Source organism: Canis aureus, chromosome 8 (genome assembly GCF_053574225.1).
Source record: "Canis aureus isolate CA01 chromosome 8, VMU_Caureus_v.1.0, whole genome shotgun sequence".
Classification (NCBI taxonomy): Eukaryota; Metazoa; Chordata; class Mammalia; order Carnivora; family Canidae; genus Canis; species Canis aureus.
The window spans coordinates 11,573,625-11,590,564 of record NC_135618.1 but is presented as its reverse complement, the minus strand read 5'-3'; the positions used below and the strand labels follow the sequence as shown (position 1 = coordinate 11,590,564).

General features: G+C 39.1%; 1 protein-coding gene and 1 long non-coding RNA gene across 33 annotated transcripts in view; one reads left to right on the top strand and one right to left on the bottom strand.

The window, feature by feature from the left end:
- Window positions 1–3,821, top strand: part of LOC144318328 (uncharacterized) — a 44,204-nt gene extending 40,383 nt beyond the window's left edge. For both annotated transcript variants that reach the window (XR_013384179.1, XR_013384180.1), the window contains exon 5: window positions 3,652–3,821. This is a non-coding gene — a long non-coding RNA (uncharacterized LOC144318328). The remainder of the gene's footprint in view (window positions 1–3,651) is intronic.
- ADGRL2 (adhesion G protein-coupled receptor L2) overlaps window positions 1–16,940 on the bottom strand; it is a 619,232-nt gene that overhangs the window by 410,272 nt on the left and 192,020 nt on the right. The gene's annotated exons all lie outside the window — the stretch shown is intronic.

The following is a 16,940-nucleotide window of genomic DNA, read 5'->3' as shown; positions in this document are numbered from 1 at the left end:
CAAATAGCTTAAGTTAGCCATCAGTCTCCTATTTAGGCAGAAGTGTTTGCAAAAAGTGGATCTTGCGAAGAAGCCAGAATTCAGGATCTGTGTAGGCAGGTGTGAGTGAGAGCTTGGAATATACCGGTGAAGTCTAAATTGAATGTTCTTTTAATCTTTCCACCACCCGCTGGAAGCTGGGGCCTACTCCATGTCCAAGACTTGGCCTAAATGAGGGAAGAGATGTTATGGAGCAAAATAGCCTACTTGGACATTGCTCACATTCTGGTTACTGGCACAGGGAAGTCAGGCTATATATTATAAGCAATAGCAATGGTTTAACACAAAAACGTTGTCTTCAGATTTCTACATATTTTCCCCTCTAACCTTAAGAAATAACCTTTTAGGGCACCTGGGTGGCTCAGTGGTTGAATGTCTGCCTTTGGCTCAGGGCTTGATCCCAGGGTCCTGGGGTCGAGTCCTGCATCAGGCTCCTTGCAGGGAGCCTGCTTCTCCCTCTGCCTGTGTCTCTGCCTCTGTCTCTCTGTCTCTCATGAATAAATAAATAAAATCTTGAAGAAAAAAAAAAAAGAAAGAACCTTTTATAAAGTATCAGGGGGAGGGCCCCTGGGTGACTCAGTGGTTGAACGTCTGCCTTTGGCTCAGGTCGTGATCCCGGGGTCCTGGGATCGAGTCCCACAGTGGGTTCCCTGCAGGGAGCCTGCTTCTGCCTCTGCCTATGACTCTGCCTCTCTCTGTGTGTCTTTCATGAATAAATAAATAAAATCTTTAAAACAAAGTATCAAGGGGAAGCTCTATGGTATTATTACTATTATAGTTTTTTATATGTTAATTTCCCCCCTAATAAATTATAAGTTCTCAGGACTGAAAAGTGATGATTCACATAATTCCCTGTTTGAACCCCTTCAATGCCTTAACTTTTCCTTGAAAGTAAACTGGAATATATCCACATTTCTTACTGGGGCCTATCAGTAATGACCTGGTCCCTACTTATTTTTCCATTTCGGGGTCCTTTTCCCTCTCCTTCTCCCTAGTTAGTCTCCAGCTCGCTGGTCTTTCTTTCCACAGCCCTGCTGGCTCCTCCCGGGTCTTATGACCTTAGCACAGGTCGTTCTCTCTGCCTGGAATGCTCTCCTTATCCCCACAATATGCATACCCAGCTCATTCCCATCGAAAGGTCTCTGTTTGGTCTTTTGTGATTGTCCTAGGTAAAGCTGGTCACCTCTGTTAGTCTCTTGTTTAAACATTTAAACCTTTCTTTCATTGCACTTACTATTATTTTCTGTCTATTTATCTGTATAAGGGAAGAGATTATGCCAATCTTGCTCACCATTATATCTCCAGTGTGTAATTCAGGCATGAGTCTGGCATATCATAAGTGTTCAATACATACTTGTTTAAAGGAAATATGACAAAGACAGAGTAAATATTTTTCATTAAATTCTGGTTACTCCCAGAAATAAGCCCACACATATATGGTCAATGAATTTACAACAAGGGAGATAGAATACACAATAGGGGAAGTATAGTCTCTTCAATAAATGGTGCTGAGAAAACTGGACAGCAACATGCAAAAGAATGAGACTAGGCCTTATCTTATACCCTAAAGAAAAATGGACTCTCAGTACAGATTAAGGACTTGAGTGTAAGTTCTGAAACCATGAAACTCTTAGAAGAAAACATAAGTGATAAGCTCCTTGACATAGGTCTCTGCAATGATTTTTGAATTTGATACCAAAAGCAAAAACAACGAAAGCAGAAATAAATAAGTGGGACTGCCTTCAACTGACAAGCTTCTGCACAGATAAGGAAACTATCCACACAATGAAAAACCAGCCTATTGAATGGGAGAAAATCTTTGCTAAACATGAATCTAATAAAGGTTAACACCTGAAATATATAAAGAACTAATAAACTCAAAAGCAAAAAAAATTAAAAAACCATGCAATCCGATTTACAAATGGACAGATCTGAATAGATGTTTTCCCAGACAAGACTTACAGATGGCTAACAGGTACATGAAAATATATTTAATATCATTAATCATCAGGGAAATGCAAATCAAAACCACAGTGATGGGTGGCCTGGGTGGCTCAGCAGTTTAGCGCTGCCTGCAGCCCAGGGCCTCATCCTGGAGACCTGGGATTGAGTCCCGCGTCGGGCTCCCTGCATGGAGCCTGCTTCTCCCTCTGCCTGCGTCTCCGCCTCTTCCCCTCTCTCTGAATAAATAAATAAAATAAATAAAATCTTTAAAAAAAAACCCACAGTGATATATCACCTCATACCTGTTAGAATGGTTATTATCAAAAAAAGATGAGAAATATGAGTGTTGATGAGGATGTGGAGAAAAGGGAACCCTCTTGCACTATTGGTGGGAATGTAAATTGGTGCAGCCACTAGAGAAAACAGTATGGAGTTTCCTCAAAAAAATTAAAAATTGGGCTATCATAAATAATCTAGCAATTCCACTTCTGGGTATTTATCCAAAGAAAATGAAAACACTAATGCCAAAAGATACGTGCACCCCCATGTTCTTTGGAGCATTATTTATACAATAGTCAAGATATAGAAACCACCTAAATGTCTACTGGTGGATGAATGGATAAAGAAGATATGATATACACACGCGATGGAATATTACTCAGCCATAAAAAAGAATGCAATCTTGCCATTTGTGACAATGTGGATGGGCCACAAGGGTATTATGCTAAGTGAAGTAAGTCAGAGAAAGACAAATGCTGTATATGCTCTCTCTTATATGTAGATTCTAAAAAAAAGAATACCTGTGGGGGAATGGGCAAAATGGGCATTGACAGGAAGTGGGAGATACAGGCTTCTGGTTACAAAATGAATAAGTTACTGAGATGAAAATTACAGCACGGGGAACACAGTCAATAATATGATAATAGCATGTATGGCGACAGATGGTAGCTACAGTGTGGTGAGCACAGCATAAAGTATGAGCTTGTGGAATCACTGTGTTGTACACACGAAACTAATGTAACACTGTGTGCCAGGGATACTTCAATAAAACAACAACAAAACAAGCCAATAGATAGTTAGAATGGATTCATAGCTGTCAGAGGCAAGGTGAGAGGTGGGGAAAATAGATAAAGGAGGTAAAAAAAAAAAAAAAGATTGTTTGCTCACTTTGTGCTGTGTGAATTAAGAAGATCCAAGAGTAAGAGCAGGAAATTGAACAGGAGATTAATGCAGTAATACAGAAAAGGGACAGTGGCCACTCTAAACTAGGATCATAGTTGAGGAGAGAAGTCATTGAGTTTGGGAACAGGTTTTAAAAAACAAAAACAGCCTCCTATTGGAGGTAAATGGCAACAATATGGTACAAAGCCATGATGACATTAAAGTATATTTAGCACCTGCTCCAACCCTGACCAAACAAAACGGACTTGGGCAGCAGCCATTAAAAAAACCCAAAACTTCGAGTTTCCTAACTTACTTAGTAAAACTGGCATGACTTTTGAAAAATACAAAAATAATAACCTACAATGAATGGGCTGGAAAATTTTTAGGGAAAAAAAAAAGTTTTAAAACTGTGTCTTAGTCATAAGATGTCCTAAGCATTATAGTATACTCTAGATTTTGGAAATTTGAAATAACCTACTCAACTCCCCTTTTCTCACTTTGCAGATAGAGAAACAGAATCACACAAATGAAATGATCTGCCTGGGGTCTCTAAAGCTGATTAGCAGCGCAGCCAGAATTAGAATCGTCTACTTTGGAGGTCATTTCACCATGCCACCTGTCTGGTAGAGGAATGTCTGCTGGGTGCTTAAAGTCATCAACAATCCACAAGTTTAGAATCTCAAAAATAAAGATACTAAATTTTGGAAAAAGCAAAACTCTGTGTGGCTTTGGGGATTTGCCTCTGAAGGGAAGGATTATGCCTTTTTCCTTTATCTTCTCCCTTTTCACTGTTGGAATACAGACGTAATGGCTAGAGCTAGAGCAGCCATGTTGGATCCATGAAATGAAAATCACGTAAGTTGAGAATGGCAGAGCAATCCTGGATCCCTAAATTATCAGTCCACCTTATCAGTCCTGGAATGCCTGGGAACATTTTTACATGAGAAAGAAATAAACATCTGTCCAGTTTAGGGTTCCTTTATATAAGAGATTTCACAATTACATGATTTGGTACCCATAAGTGACATGCTGTCCTAAAAAAAGAGTCTTGATTGTGCAGCATTGGGTGAGGGGGGCAATGATAATAATGGTTAGAAATCTGATGATCCTTCACTAGACCATTGCAAAATATTTGGTAAAATTGTTATCTGTGATATGTTGGAAGTTAGACCAGGTGCCCACAGAGCTTGTAGTTTTAGAGCTGTGTTTATGAGTTGGGCTGTCCCTTGGAGACATTTTGGAAGTTCGTGGAGCTTTTTTGGTTGTTACAATAAATAGAGGAGGGAATTCTGTGGTCAGGACCAGGGATGGCAAATGACCTGCAATATAGAGAAAAGTCACACACGATAAGAACTGGCCTACATCCCTCATGACATCATGATTTTTTTCAGAAATGCAAAGACGCTGTAAATTGAGGGAGGCTTTTGTGTTATCTTACTCCAAACTTTACTAAGAATGGTACACCATTTCAGGAAACCACTCACTGTAGTGCTGCCTCAACACAACTCAACATCCTGGCGTGAGGCTGCATTTGTGGTTATTGTACAACACAGAGATTCTGCGTTAGGTGCAGGCATCTCACTACTTCATAATGTCATGTAGGGTGGTTGTGCCTGAACATCTGCTATGAATCATCTCAGAAGTTATGTGTGAACACTTCAGATTATGCCCTCCAAAGAAAGCATGCATTCCTCTGCCCTTTTCTCTTTTCCTGCTGGCTGAAGGCAAACATGATAGCTGGAGCTGGAGCAACCATTGGGTCAGGAGACAGAAGTCACGGTTGGGGATGACAGAGCAATTAGAGAGAGCCTGTGTCACTGAGGCCGCACAGCTGCTATCTGCTGCCCATCTAAACCGTTCTATGAGAGAGAACAAACTTTTTTATTGTTTGAGCTTCTGTGTTTTGGTCTTTTGGTTGTTGTAACAGCTTAAGTAGATTTTTATCTAATATAGACAGGAAGAGCAAAATAGAAGTGAAATGTAGCACAAGTCACAGAATTTCCTGTCAAGTATCCAATCCTAGAAACATTTTCGATGGTAAATTTAAAAGCCAGCATAAGTATAATATGAACAACTTGAAAAAGATGTTTAATTAATGAATTTATCTTTTTCTTTCAGTGTAACCAAGAACACAGAACTGGCATAAAAATTTTGAGAATAGGTAAAATAACAGGTTCATTCTTATAAGGATAAAATAATTTTAATTAGGGACAGTGTTCCTATGAGTTATAATTCATAATTTGGAAAGGTGCAGACATGTGTGTTTTGGCATAAGCATGATGCTTTTATTCTATTTTGTACATATGTAAATACGTAAATAAGCATCCAGAATCCCCAGATATATACAATACCATGCCGAGTTTCCAAATGTATACAATAGATAAATCTCACAATTTTTTTTATTTTTTATTTTTTATTTTTTACAAATTTAAAAACAGTAATTTGAAAACAGACTAAAAGGAGGTTAAGGGACTTGGAAAATTTTTTATGTATTTACCAAGTATTTTTTTTACAAATATTTTGTATTTAAAGTGAACGGTGATTTTTTTTTTAGATAATCATCCTTAATCCTCATAGTATTGGGCCTACTGGGAAGCTTTATCTTTTCACATAATGCCAGTTTCATAATTATGTTGTGATTTAAGGACCAAATATGTTTTTGCAGTGCCTAGCTCAGTGACTTGCATTCAGTGGGCACTCACTAAATGTTTGGCCCCAAGAATGTTTAATGATTATATTCCTGAATGATGTATAGTTGTACTGGCTCCCCGTTTATCATTATACTGAATATAGAAGAGACCAATTAAAATATCCCAACAAAAGAACCCAAAGAATTCTATTTTTAAGTTTGATCTTGTCCATTAAAAAAAAAAAAAAAAAAAAGGACACTTGGGTGGCTCGATGGTTGGGCTTCAGCCTTTGGCTCAGGGCATGATCCCTGAGTTCCAGGATCGAGTCCCGCCTCCAGCCCCCTGCATGGAGCCTGCTTCTCCCTCTGCCTGTGTCTCTGCTTCTCTGTGTCTCTCATGAATAAAATAAATACAATCTTTTAAAAAAATTTAAAAAGCAACCCCCCAAAAATGCACACACACAACAGCCAAAGGAAACCAAGAAAGAAAGGAAAAAAAAAACAAAACTGGAATCTTGATCATCAAGTGAGTTTCGAAGAAAGCAAATTCCGAAGATAGAGATGAGGAGTCGTGGTTGCTGATTCCCCATTTCAGTGCTTTGTTTTAGCTGACCACACTTCCTCCCTCCGTGGAGAAAATCGATGCACAATGAAATTATCTGTACTCATCTCTAGTAAATAAATAGCAGAAATCTTTCTTGTTTCAAGACATCAATGTGAAACAATTGTTCACATGAAGGATTTGGCTTGTTTTTCTCAACAGCCCTTTCAATTTCCCACTTCCCCAATTAAAACCAAAGTAAAACATTTTCATAAAGTGAGCAAACAGCAGCCCCAGAGATGAACTACACAACTGAAACATTACTTAGGGGAAATTTCACTCAAATATCTGCTTGACGTATATTATGCGGAAACGACAAGTGTTTGCATGTTCACGCAGACTCGTACTGCAAAAGAAAGAGTTTGGAAGGAATTAAAAACGTAAGGTAGATGAGCAGTGACGACAGCAACTATCAGGAGGATGCCCGTAGTTAGCAGCCGAACGTACCACCCTTAGATTGCACATCGGAGACCCCTGGGCTTACATCTGCGCACACGTCAAATCTGTGCAAGTTATGACTCTATTTACAATGTCTGTATGTACAGTTAAGGAATTTAACAAATTATCTCTGAAAGTACACTTAGAATGCGGCTGATGATGTTGTTATATGTGTAGAATGTTAGGCTTTTTCTGGGTGTTTTACACCCTGCCTCTCCAATTTGTCCTTAGATTTCCAACCTACGTTGCAGGAACTGTATCTAATTCAGTGTGCTTTGCACCAGCGGCATACTACTTGCACTAAATAACTGTTTATCATCGTGGAGTGCCTTAAAGTAAACACAGCACAATTTCAGCTGCCAAAACCCTGCTATGCATTTATATGTTGCTTTTAAAAACACATAACCCGGAGTAAATCACTTAAACATGGCCTGCTGTCCCATTTTCGGTCTGCGGTCTGTTTCTACTTTTTCTTCTTCTTCCAATGTTATGTATATTTGCACAGCATCTCCAACTTTATGTCTAGATCAGGCCATTTTTTTTACGACAAGTTCAGTTCTTTGAAAAGATAAGTTTTTGGTCTCTGATAAAACTTTAGCATTCGGAGACAAGGCTGAAAGGAAAAAAAAAAAAAAAGGAAATGAAAGGACAGGACAGGATGGGACCCGTGCACTCTTACACTCACACACATGTGCACTGAAGAAGGGTGTATCATTACAGAGCAACATGCCAAAGGTAGAGGCATTTAGCCAAGGAATGGTTAATAACAGATCTTTAATTTGAAAAAGATTGGAAAACCAAAGTGATTTTTTAAATGTTTTAAAATCACTCTCACATCTTCCTTTGTTGCTTCTTTTCACTTCTTTCAAAGAAACTTGACAGCTCTGGGAAAACAAAACCCTTCAACAATTGTCGAAGCTAAGAGTCCCAGTCCTCAGAAAAAAAAAAAAAAAAAAGAAAAGCTCTTTCTACACTGGATACACTTAGAGCAGACCTGAACGCAAGTACTAAGCAGCAGCTCGGTAACGGCGATTTCGAATCACTAAAATTCATCCAGAGATGCCCAAAAGCTTAGAACCAGCAAGCCCTGATTGTGGGTTAAGAGAGAAAACGGAGAAAGAGAGAGAAAGCTTCTCAAATGTATGCTCTTGTTATTAAAATTTTAAGAAAAAAATCACAGCTTTCACCCAATATCTGAAATAATGAAGAATCTTTAAGAATAACTTGCATTTGATCCTCTAACCTTTGAAAAAGCTTTAAAGACTGGCAGCCTTTTTCTGTTCTTACCAGACATTGAATATTCTCAGGCATAAACTATGTGAAGTACCCCTAAGATAGGACATGACTGTTAGAATCCTAGATTTATAGAAGTAAGGTCAGTGGGGTGTAGCCAGAAACTCATGAGTTTGAGAATCAGAAAACCTTGCTAGGTATCTGCCTCAAACACTAATTCAGTCTAACTTGAACAAGCTATTTAAGCTCTAAGCGTTTAAAGAGTATTTATTTATTTATTTATTTATTTAAATTTATTTTTTATCGAAAGATCGAGCACAAGCAGGAGAGGGAAGAAGGGCAGAGGGAAAGGGAGAAGGAGACTCCCCACTGAGCAGGGAGCCTGACACGGGGCTCCATCCCAGGACCCTGGGATCATGACCTGACCCGAAGGCAGAGGCTTGACCAACTGAGCCACCCAGGTGCCCCCAACCTCATTTCTCTTCTCTGAAAAATGGGAATTGTATTATTTGTCTTGTTTGAGCTCAAAGTTGTCATGTGGATCAATGAGGTCATATACGTGAATGTGCTATGGTGCTGGTGAAGATCTGCAGATAAAACCTAATAGCCCCCCCCCAAAAAAAAACCTAATAGCCCCTAACACAGTTCTCATCAGCAGATAAGGTAAACGAAGCCCTCTGTGCTTACGTGACCCCCACAGTTTAATGCATGATGGGACCGGAATTAGAACTTTGGGTTTACCAAAGTCTGTAAAAGGAGATTTTTCTCAAATTTTCATGGTGAGGCTTTGCCTGAAAAGCCCACCATATGAACGTGTCCCATGTGTTCCTCTTCTTTTTGAAATTCATGAGTCGACCTCTTACACTAGGAAGGAGTCAAGACCTACAGACTGAATAAAGACATTCTGCTTCCTGACTCTGAAGTGCCTAAAACAATGATTCCCAATTGATCTTCTTTAGATGTCGAGGAGGAAGTCAGGTGGGAGGAGGGATCGGATTTGGAGTTATTTCTGTAAGAAAGTACACCAATTTTGGTAATAGAACATGTTATATGGGTTACACACATTAGTATTGCTATGCTTCCAATGTGTGTAGCTGCTATTAAGATTACTCAGATAAAATTCATCTGAAGGCATTGTGGAATTCAGAGTGGCTTTTGGTATTTTGTATATATATTTTTAAAATTTTTTTTTAATTTTTTTTTATTTATGATAGTCACAGAGAGAGAGAGAGAGGCAGAGACACAGGCAGAGGGAGAAGCAGGCTCCATGCACTGGGAGCCTGATGTGGGATTCGATCCCGGGTCTCCAGGATCACGCCCTGGGCCAAAGGCAGGCGCCAAACCGCTGCGCCACCCAGGGATCCCTATATTTTTTAAATTTAGATTAAAGTACATGCAACTACTGGAAAAAAGGACAACTCAGACTTTTAAAAAATTGGGAAATTTTGTCCAATCCATTTCTTCCTATGTTGGAATGATATAATGACTAGATATTTGTTGGGAAACAAATTCAGGGGAACATATTTAAGGGCAAAAGTATGTGGGAGTACCTTTCATCAAAAAAAAAAAAAAAGCGTGTGATGGGGCACTTGGGTGGCTCAGTCGGTTAAGCATCCGACTCTGGGTTTAAGCTCAGGTCACGATGTCATGGGTCCTGAGATCGAGCCCCATGCCAGGCTCCGTGCTAGGCGGGGTGTCTGTTTGAAGATTCTCTCTCTCTCTGCACCTCTCCCCCTCATGCGTGCTCATGCTCCTTCTTTCTCTCTCTCTTTCAAATAAATAAATCTATTAAAAAAGCATATGAGTCGTCCACATTTCTTTAAAACATAATTATGCAAATAATTCTGACCATTCTTCAGTTGGTCATTATTGTGGTACAAATTATACTCTTTTATTCATTGATTTCACTTGCCTTTTTTGGGGGGTTTCCAGGAGGTAAGAATGACCACTAAGTTATTTTGTGAATTTAGTTTTTGTTCAGTCTGAAAAATTCCTTGGAATAACTTGGTGAGAGGGTAAAATCTGCAGGCCAAAGTATGATTCATAAAAGTCTAGTGCTTAAGCTTAGTCTTAAACTCAATGGATGTGGAGATTGCAAAAATTTAAGAGAAGGAAATGCGCATTCTGAATTTGGTACACAACTCGTGCAAATCAACATATCCAGAAATTCTCCTAGCAGCACTTGAAATGTAAAGGAAAAGTTATGGTAATCTTATTTAATGGGCTTCGAAGGATTTATAACAAAATGTCAATTATGTATAAAATTTTAAATGGGAAATGGGAAAAATGAGGATAAGAATCACTGGACTAATTAGTAATAATAATAGAGCTGCAATTTATTGCGCTCTTATGCACATTTAAGCTTTGTAATAATCCTGAAGGGTAGTTGTTAGTATTCCCATTTGCAGATGAGGAAATCAGAAATAGTGGACAGAAGCCATGAAGCTCATAAACGGCATAACTGGAATTCAAACTCAGTTCTAACTCAACTCGAGAGCGTTACCTTCCATTATCTGGGATGATGAAATGGCTACAGAGATGTTCAAATAGTTTCTTACGCCAGCCAAACCCAATATGTGGCTGTGGTTTAAAAATGGGTCCAGGTGTTGTGGGATCTGAAGCCTATAAAAATTTAAGCAACAACGAAAAATTAGATATAGGGGCTCATGCAAGTGAAGGGGCCTTGACCTTCCTGATAAATCCATCATGGAGTTAGTTGGTTTCAGGAATTCACCCAACACCTAACCCAGGCCCTTCATTCTAGTTAGGATTCTCATTCTAACCTTAAATCAACAATACCATTAGGCATTTGTGCTGGGCCTTAGGGCGGTGGTCCTCAAATAATAATAATGATAATAATCATTAGTATCATTAATGATCATTAATAATCATCATTATTATTTTCTTTTTTCTGCTTTAACTTATAAGAAGATATATATATAACAAAGTCCCTTCCATAACAGTGGTCCACTGAGACATGGATTCCTGGCAGTAAATGTCGTTGCTCTGAAGTGAGACTCACAGCATCAGGGTACGAGAATGGTTTTTTTCTTAAAACCAGTACCATGTATTATGTATTCAACACCCGAACGATTTATTGCCTGTCCACTACGTATTAAGCATGCTGTTGGTTCTAGATTACAACACAGAACCCCAGAGATAAACTTACCCTAAAGAAACTTCTAATTCTTGAGATTTCTGTTGGTTACATCACCTCCTCTCAAATACACAGGTTTAAAACCTTAGTGCCACCCATGAGTTTTTCTCTCCTTCTCCACGTATCTCGCCTATTGTGTTGATTTTTCCCTGTGAAATGTCTTCCGATTTAATGATAATTCTCCTTTTCTGCAGCACAAGTCCATATCTCTCCAAGCTCTGATGATCAGACTTCTTTCAGTGTCCTTCTTATTTCAGCAAATATTTATTGCATACCAGGTAAGCATCAGATAGAGCGGTAGGTACTTAGGCTTCTACACTCTGTTCCTTTTCCTCTCTGATCCATTCCGGAGACTGAAAATACACTCTCCCCTGGTCATGCAGAGCCTCTAGAGGTTTTGTCCCAGTGTAACCAGACTGAATGCAATGAGGCTGTGTGATGAAGAAGATCACAGGGTGTTCTTGAGTTGGTGCCATCCAGAGAAAGGAGAAGCTTGAACTGATCGAAATAAGGTGCGTGCCTGGATGGACTGCATCCTGGGCCACACTCATGGGAAGGAAAAGCTGAAGCCCAGGAAATGGGAGAGGAAGGCCGTTCACCCTGAACTCCTGGGCCTGCCTCTACTGGAAAGATGACTGGTGATCATTGAGCATTTATTAGTTGACTGATTCCAGTGTGTACTGAGCCACAGCTCTGTTGAGAACAACTCTGCAGCCATCGGGTGGCCCCAATTCACACCTTCCGCTGTCTCCCCTTCATTACTCACCCTCACACAATAGTCAGGCCAGTCTTCCCATTCTTATTCCCTTCTGTGTAGTTTAGTTGCGTATGCAACTTCTCTTGCAAACCCTGTCTCTCTCCTTCCTGCCCCGAAACAAAATTCGTGATTCAGGTGTTCCTCAATCACAGCCAGTCTTTTGTCATCTATTAGCCACATCTATACATGGTAGGATTGAGAGCTTTGGGATCACACTGATGGGATTTTATTCCTGATTCTTATTATCTTCTGGCTTTGTTACATTGGGCAAGTTAACCTACCACTCTAAGACCACTCTAAGTTTATATATATATATATATATTTTTTTTTTTCTCCTTAGGTAATCTCTATACCCAACATGGGGCTCAAACTCACAACCCTGAGATCAAGAGTCTTACGCTCTACCAACTGAGCGTGCCAGGTGTCCCCTGTTTAAGCATTTTAAAGATAAAACGTAGGACATAAAGTTGTCGTGAGGATTAAATAAGACAGTCTAATGTAGCAAGTCCATACTATGTGCTCAATGCACACTGCTTTTAATATTCATCTTTATCAGTGCCTTGAGGACATCCATGTCATGGCCTTTTACTTCCTTTATATTTCCCATAGCACCTCCTGCAGGCTGGACACTGAGTAAGCTTCCAATAAATATTCCGTTGTGCCCAATATATGTTGGATGGTTCATCGTAACAAATAATGCAGTTCTCCCTCCTCAGAAGAGCACCACCGGGCCCGTCTGGAACGTGCTGACTATTCTTGCTATGGTCCATTATTAGCACCAACTTCATCCTGTCTTCCTGGCCCCTCATCCTTATGCTTCATGTTACAAGTCACTAAATGTTCTGGATTCTTACTTTAGCATCTCTCCCAAATCTCTTCCTCCCTTGTCTTTCCCACTGCCCTTCACCTCCACACCAGCTGTTTTGCAGCTCCCACCTCCCCTTGTGGGCCGGCGGCTCCAACTTCCTTCCTGGATTCCGTACCCCACCCCAGCCTGGGCCCCCACAGCTGCCAGGTTAACTCCCTAAAACAGCATTTTTCATCCTGTCTTTCCCCCACTGCTCATTAACTTACCCTGTAAAGCCCACACTCCTCCACTTGGTTTTTAACGTTCTTCATAAATCTCTTTTCACCTTTCCTAGCAACGTTTACATTTAGCTCTATGTACTTTTAGTCTAGAGATTTTTTTTTTTAAAGATTTTATTTATTCATGAGAGACACACACAGAGAGAGGCAGAGACACAGGCAGAGGGAGAAGCGCTCCCTGCAGGGAGCCCAATCCCAGGACCCTGGGATCATGACTTGAGCCAAAGGCAGATGCTCAAGCACTGAGCCACCCAGGTGCCCCTAGTCTGGAAATCTTACTCATTGTCCTCATAACATGCTTTCCTCACTTTTTCTCCAAAGCTGCTTCTATTTTCTCCATTTATAACATCCAATCCTAGTCTCTTCATCAATACAGATCTTGCCCATCCTTCAAGATGGGGTAAAAATTCTATTTTATCCATAGATTTTCTTTCTACATCAACCAATAATGAGGGCTGATGGCTCGGATCCTGAGACAGTGGTTTGAGTGCTCACTACATGCCAGGCACTGTGCCCAGGGCTTGGGCGGCCAATACAACAAGGTTCTGTTTCTACGCTAGTGAATCTCAGTTGTCCCCTTTCTAAGGCTGTGGTGCTCACTGCGTCACTAGTCTTGATACAAAACGCACATTGCCTATCGTATCCCACTAGCACCACTTTGAGATGAGGAAGGTGAGGTTTAGGGAGGCCTTATGACTCAGGGTCCTACTGATAAATGATCTCCTTTGTCTTTGAATGTTCCTAAAGGGCAGATCCCCGTTAGCATAGTTTTTGGTGATGCTAACAGTAGCTGACAGGTTAAATGCTCAATTTGAATTTCTTGAATAAAAACATTTTGATTTTTTATATATGGATTTTTGGTTTTGCTTTGGCAACGTTTGCAGCTAGAAGTGATTGAGAGATCATTGGCTTTTGATTTTTCATACCCTCAAAACATATCCTTTAACCCGATAGCCAGAGAAATGTCGCAGTCAAAGGTGTCTCAAAAACAGTCAATACAACTCTTTCAAATAAAGGTAAAATTGCGCATTAAGCCGCATAAATAGGTGGATTTGTATTAGCTTTGCCTTCAGGCAAACTTATTCCAGAATTTTAATAACAAACATATAGGGAAAAAAGTGTGATTTAGTTTTTATTTCCCAAATATGGGGAGTTTGTACATTTGAAATAGACTTCCCTTTGGGCAGTGTTGATGCAGGTAATGGCAAGGCAGGCATATTTCCATCAGCAGGAGCTCTTTTTGAAGCAGGAAAAACATAAACACCCCCCAAAACAAAATCTTCTCCCTCTTGAACATATATTCACTTCAGAGAAAAACCTCAGTAGAAGGGAGTTCTAATTGGGGCTTATAAAAGTTTAACACAGAATGATGTTAAACATTACATTTCTTTTTTTTTTTTTTTTTACACATTTAAAGTGATTTGCCTTTGAAGATGCATATGACATTTTGCTTTCTCTTTCATCACATTTATTTTAAAAAGGTTAATTTTATTTTAGGGCCATATATCTATTTACCAGTAGTTTGCTACTAATCAAGCTGTTACATCTAGATAAATTTGTTGTACAAATTCCATGTGAAGAGGGGCATTCTTGTAAGGAAAATATCTACAAAACATAAAGTGCAAAATAGCTGACCAGGGCTTTTATTATCATAACTTGTATCATTTCTGGACCACTGTCACTAGACATTAATTCCCACAGGGTCAAAAGTTATTCTGCATGCCTATGTGTTGCAAAGTTGCTTTCAATTATTAATAAAACAAGCAAATATTAAATGAGATGCACTATATGATACAAGGAAACAAAATAAGCTTGCAAATCTGCTTAATTTTCTCTCTTTAGCTTTTATAGACTTGTTTAAAAATGAACCATAGAAAATTCTCTGTACATTTTAACTGGGAAAGTACAACGAATGGTATCTCCACTCTCTCCTTCTTCTCAATGAGTGCCACTGGTTGTGCATCAAGGTGAGGATATGTCTTTAATTATTAGCACTCCATGCTTGTCTTACCTTATCAGCTTCATTATCAAGTAACTATCAACCTCATTATTAGGAAAAAATGTCAAGTAATTTGAAAGCCTCAAATAAAATCATGGCGAGAGTTAGAGCATTTGAATCCAAGCTGTGCTGGGAAGTGTCTAACCCCTGGCTCTTCCCATCCCTGGTGCTATTAATACCTTGATTTTTAGTGTTTGCTGACTTCCTTGGGGCAAATGCTTCCATCAGCACCAATTGCAAGCTACCAACACAATGCCATTGACACAGAGTTGAGAAGACCTTTTATAAATTATGTCAGAAAGCATACTTAGGATGTCCATTTGGACATTTTGCCGTGAGTGGAATATTAGGTTCTTTCTGGGTGCTTTTTAAACCCTGCTTTCTAACTGGTATGTAGATTTCAAGCTTACCTATTTGAAGGGAGCTGCCTCCCACACACCACTGAGCCATTCTCCCGCTAATTAGAAAATATGTGCTTGAAACCAGTCACACTGGGATACGGGGTACAACTGTTAGTCACAAGCTAAGATGTTTAAGGTTATCCTATTTCCATTTATTTTTTGAATATTAATACCCTCAAAAGATTCCAATTCAAAAGATACAAAAGTTGTAAGGAGTCTATCACCCCTGTATCCTAGCCACGAAGTTTTTTCCCCTGGAGATGAACAATGTTGTCAGTTTTAAATCTGTGTTGTGTATCTACACAAAAATATTTTATGCAAACGTATATAGCCCATCCCCTCATTTTTTAAAACATAAATGGTAACACGCTATACACACCGTTTTTTCACCTTTTGTTGTTATTGTTAATACATATTGACAAATGTTTTACATTTATATACGAAGAGCTTCCTTATTCTTTTTAACACAGCATAAATATTAAATTGCATGGTTGTCCCATTATATTTCTGAACTGTCTCCTGTTGACGTGGATCTATTTAGGTTATTTCCTATTTTTTGCTTTTACAAGGGCATGAAATTCCTATTAAGGCATTTTACATGTGTGGTTTTGCACATGTATATATATAGTCTTAAATACGTTCTCAAATTAATTCCTAGAACTGTGATTTCAGTTTCAGTATTACCAAATTTTGGATCTTTGTAGATGTTATAATAGAAAAAAAAACTCAAGATGACTGTGATTTTTATTTCCCAGATTATGAGTAATATTGACCATCTTTCTTTTTATTTAAGAGTGCTCACTTTTCTGTGAAGTTTCTGTACATTTCCTTTATCTTGCATTACGGGACTATTTTTAAATCTTTCCCCCCCCCCACCCATTTTTTTTAATGTATATAGAGAGAACACCGAGGGGTAGGGGGAAGCGGCAGAGAGCGAGGAAGAGAGAGAATCCTAAACTGGGTGTGGAGCCTGACACGGGGCTGGATCTCACGACCCTGAGGTCATGACCTGAGCTGAAGTCAAGAGTTGGACACTTAACCAACTGAGTGACCCATGCGCCCCTTAAACCTTGATATATGGTGGGGATAATTTATGTACCCAAATTATATTTTTTATATGACAATGCCGCTTTTTCAATAGCCTTTGTTAACTAATCACTCTTTTCTCCACTGGTCTGATATGCCATTTTTACATATTAAATTCTTCTATGCTTTTCTATCTTTCTGGACTTTTTAAACCATGTTCATGTATTTGTGTATGTACACATGTGCATGCCAATATCACTCTGTTTTAGTTTTTAAAGCATTAGAAGACATTTTAATAACTGGAAGATGTAGTCCTCCCTCATGATTTTTCTTTATAAGGCTTTACATGTGGGGTACTTGGATGTCTCAGTTGGTAGAGTCATGAGTTTGTGAGTTCAAGCTCCATGTTGGGTATAAAACTTGCTTACATACATATGTAAATATAAAAAAAGAGACTTTTCATGAC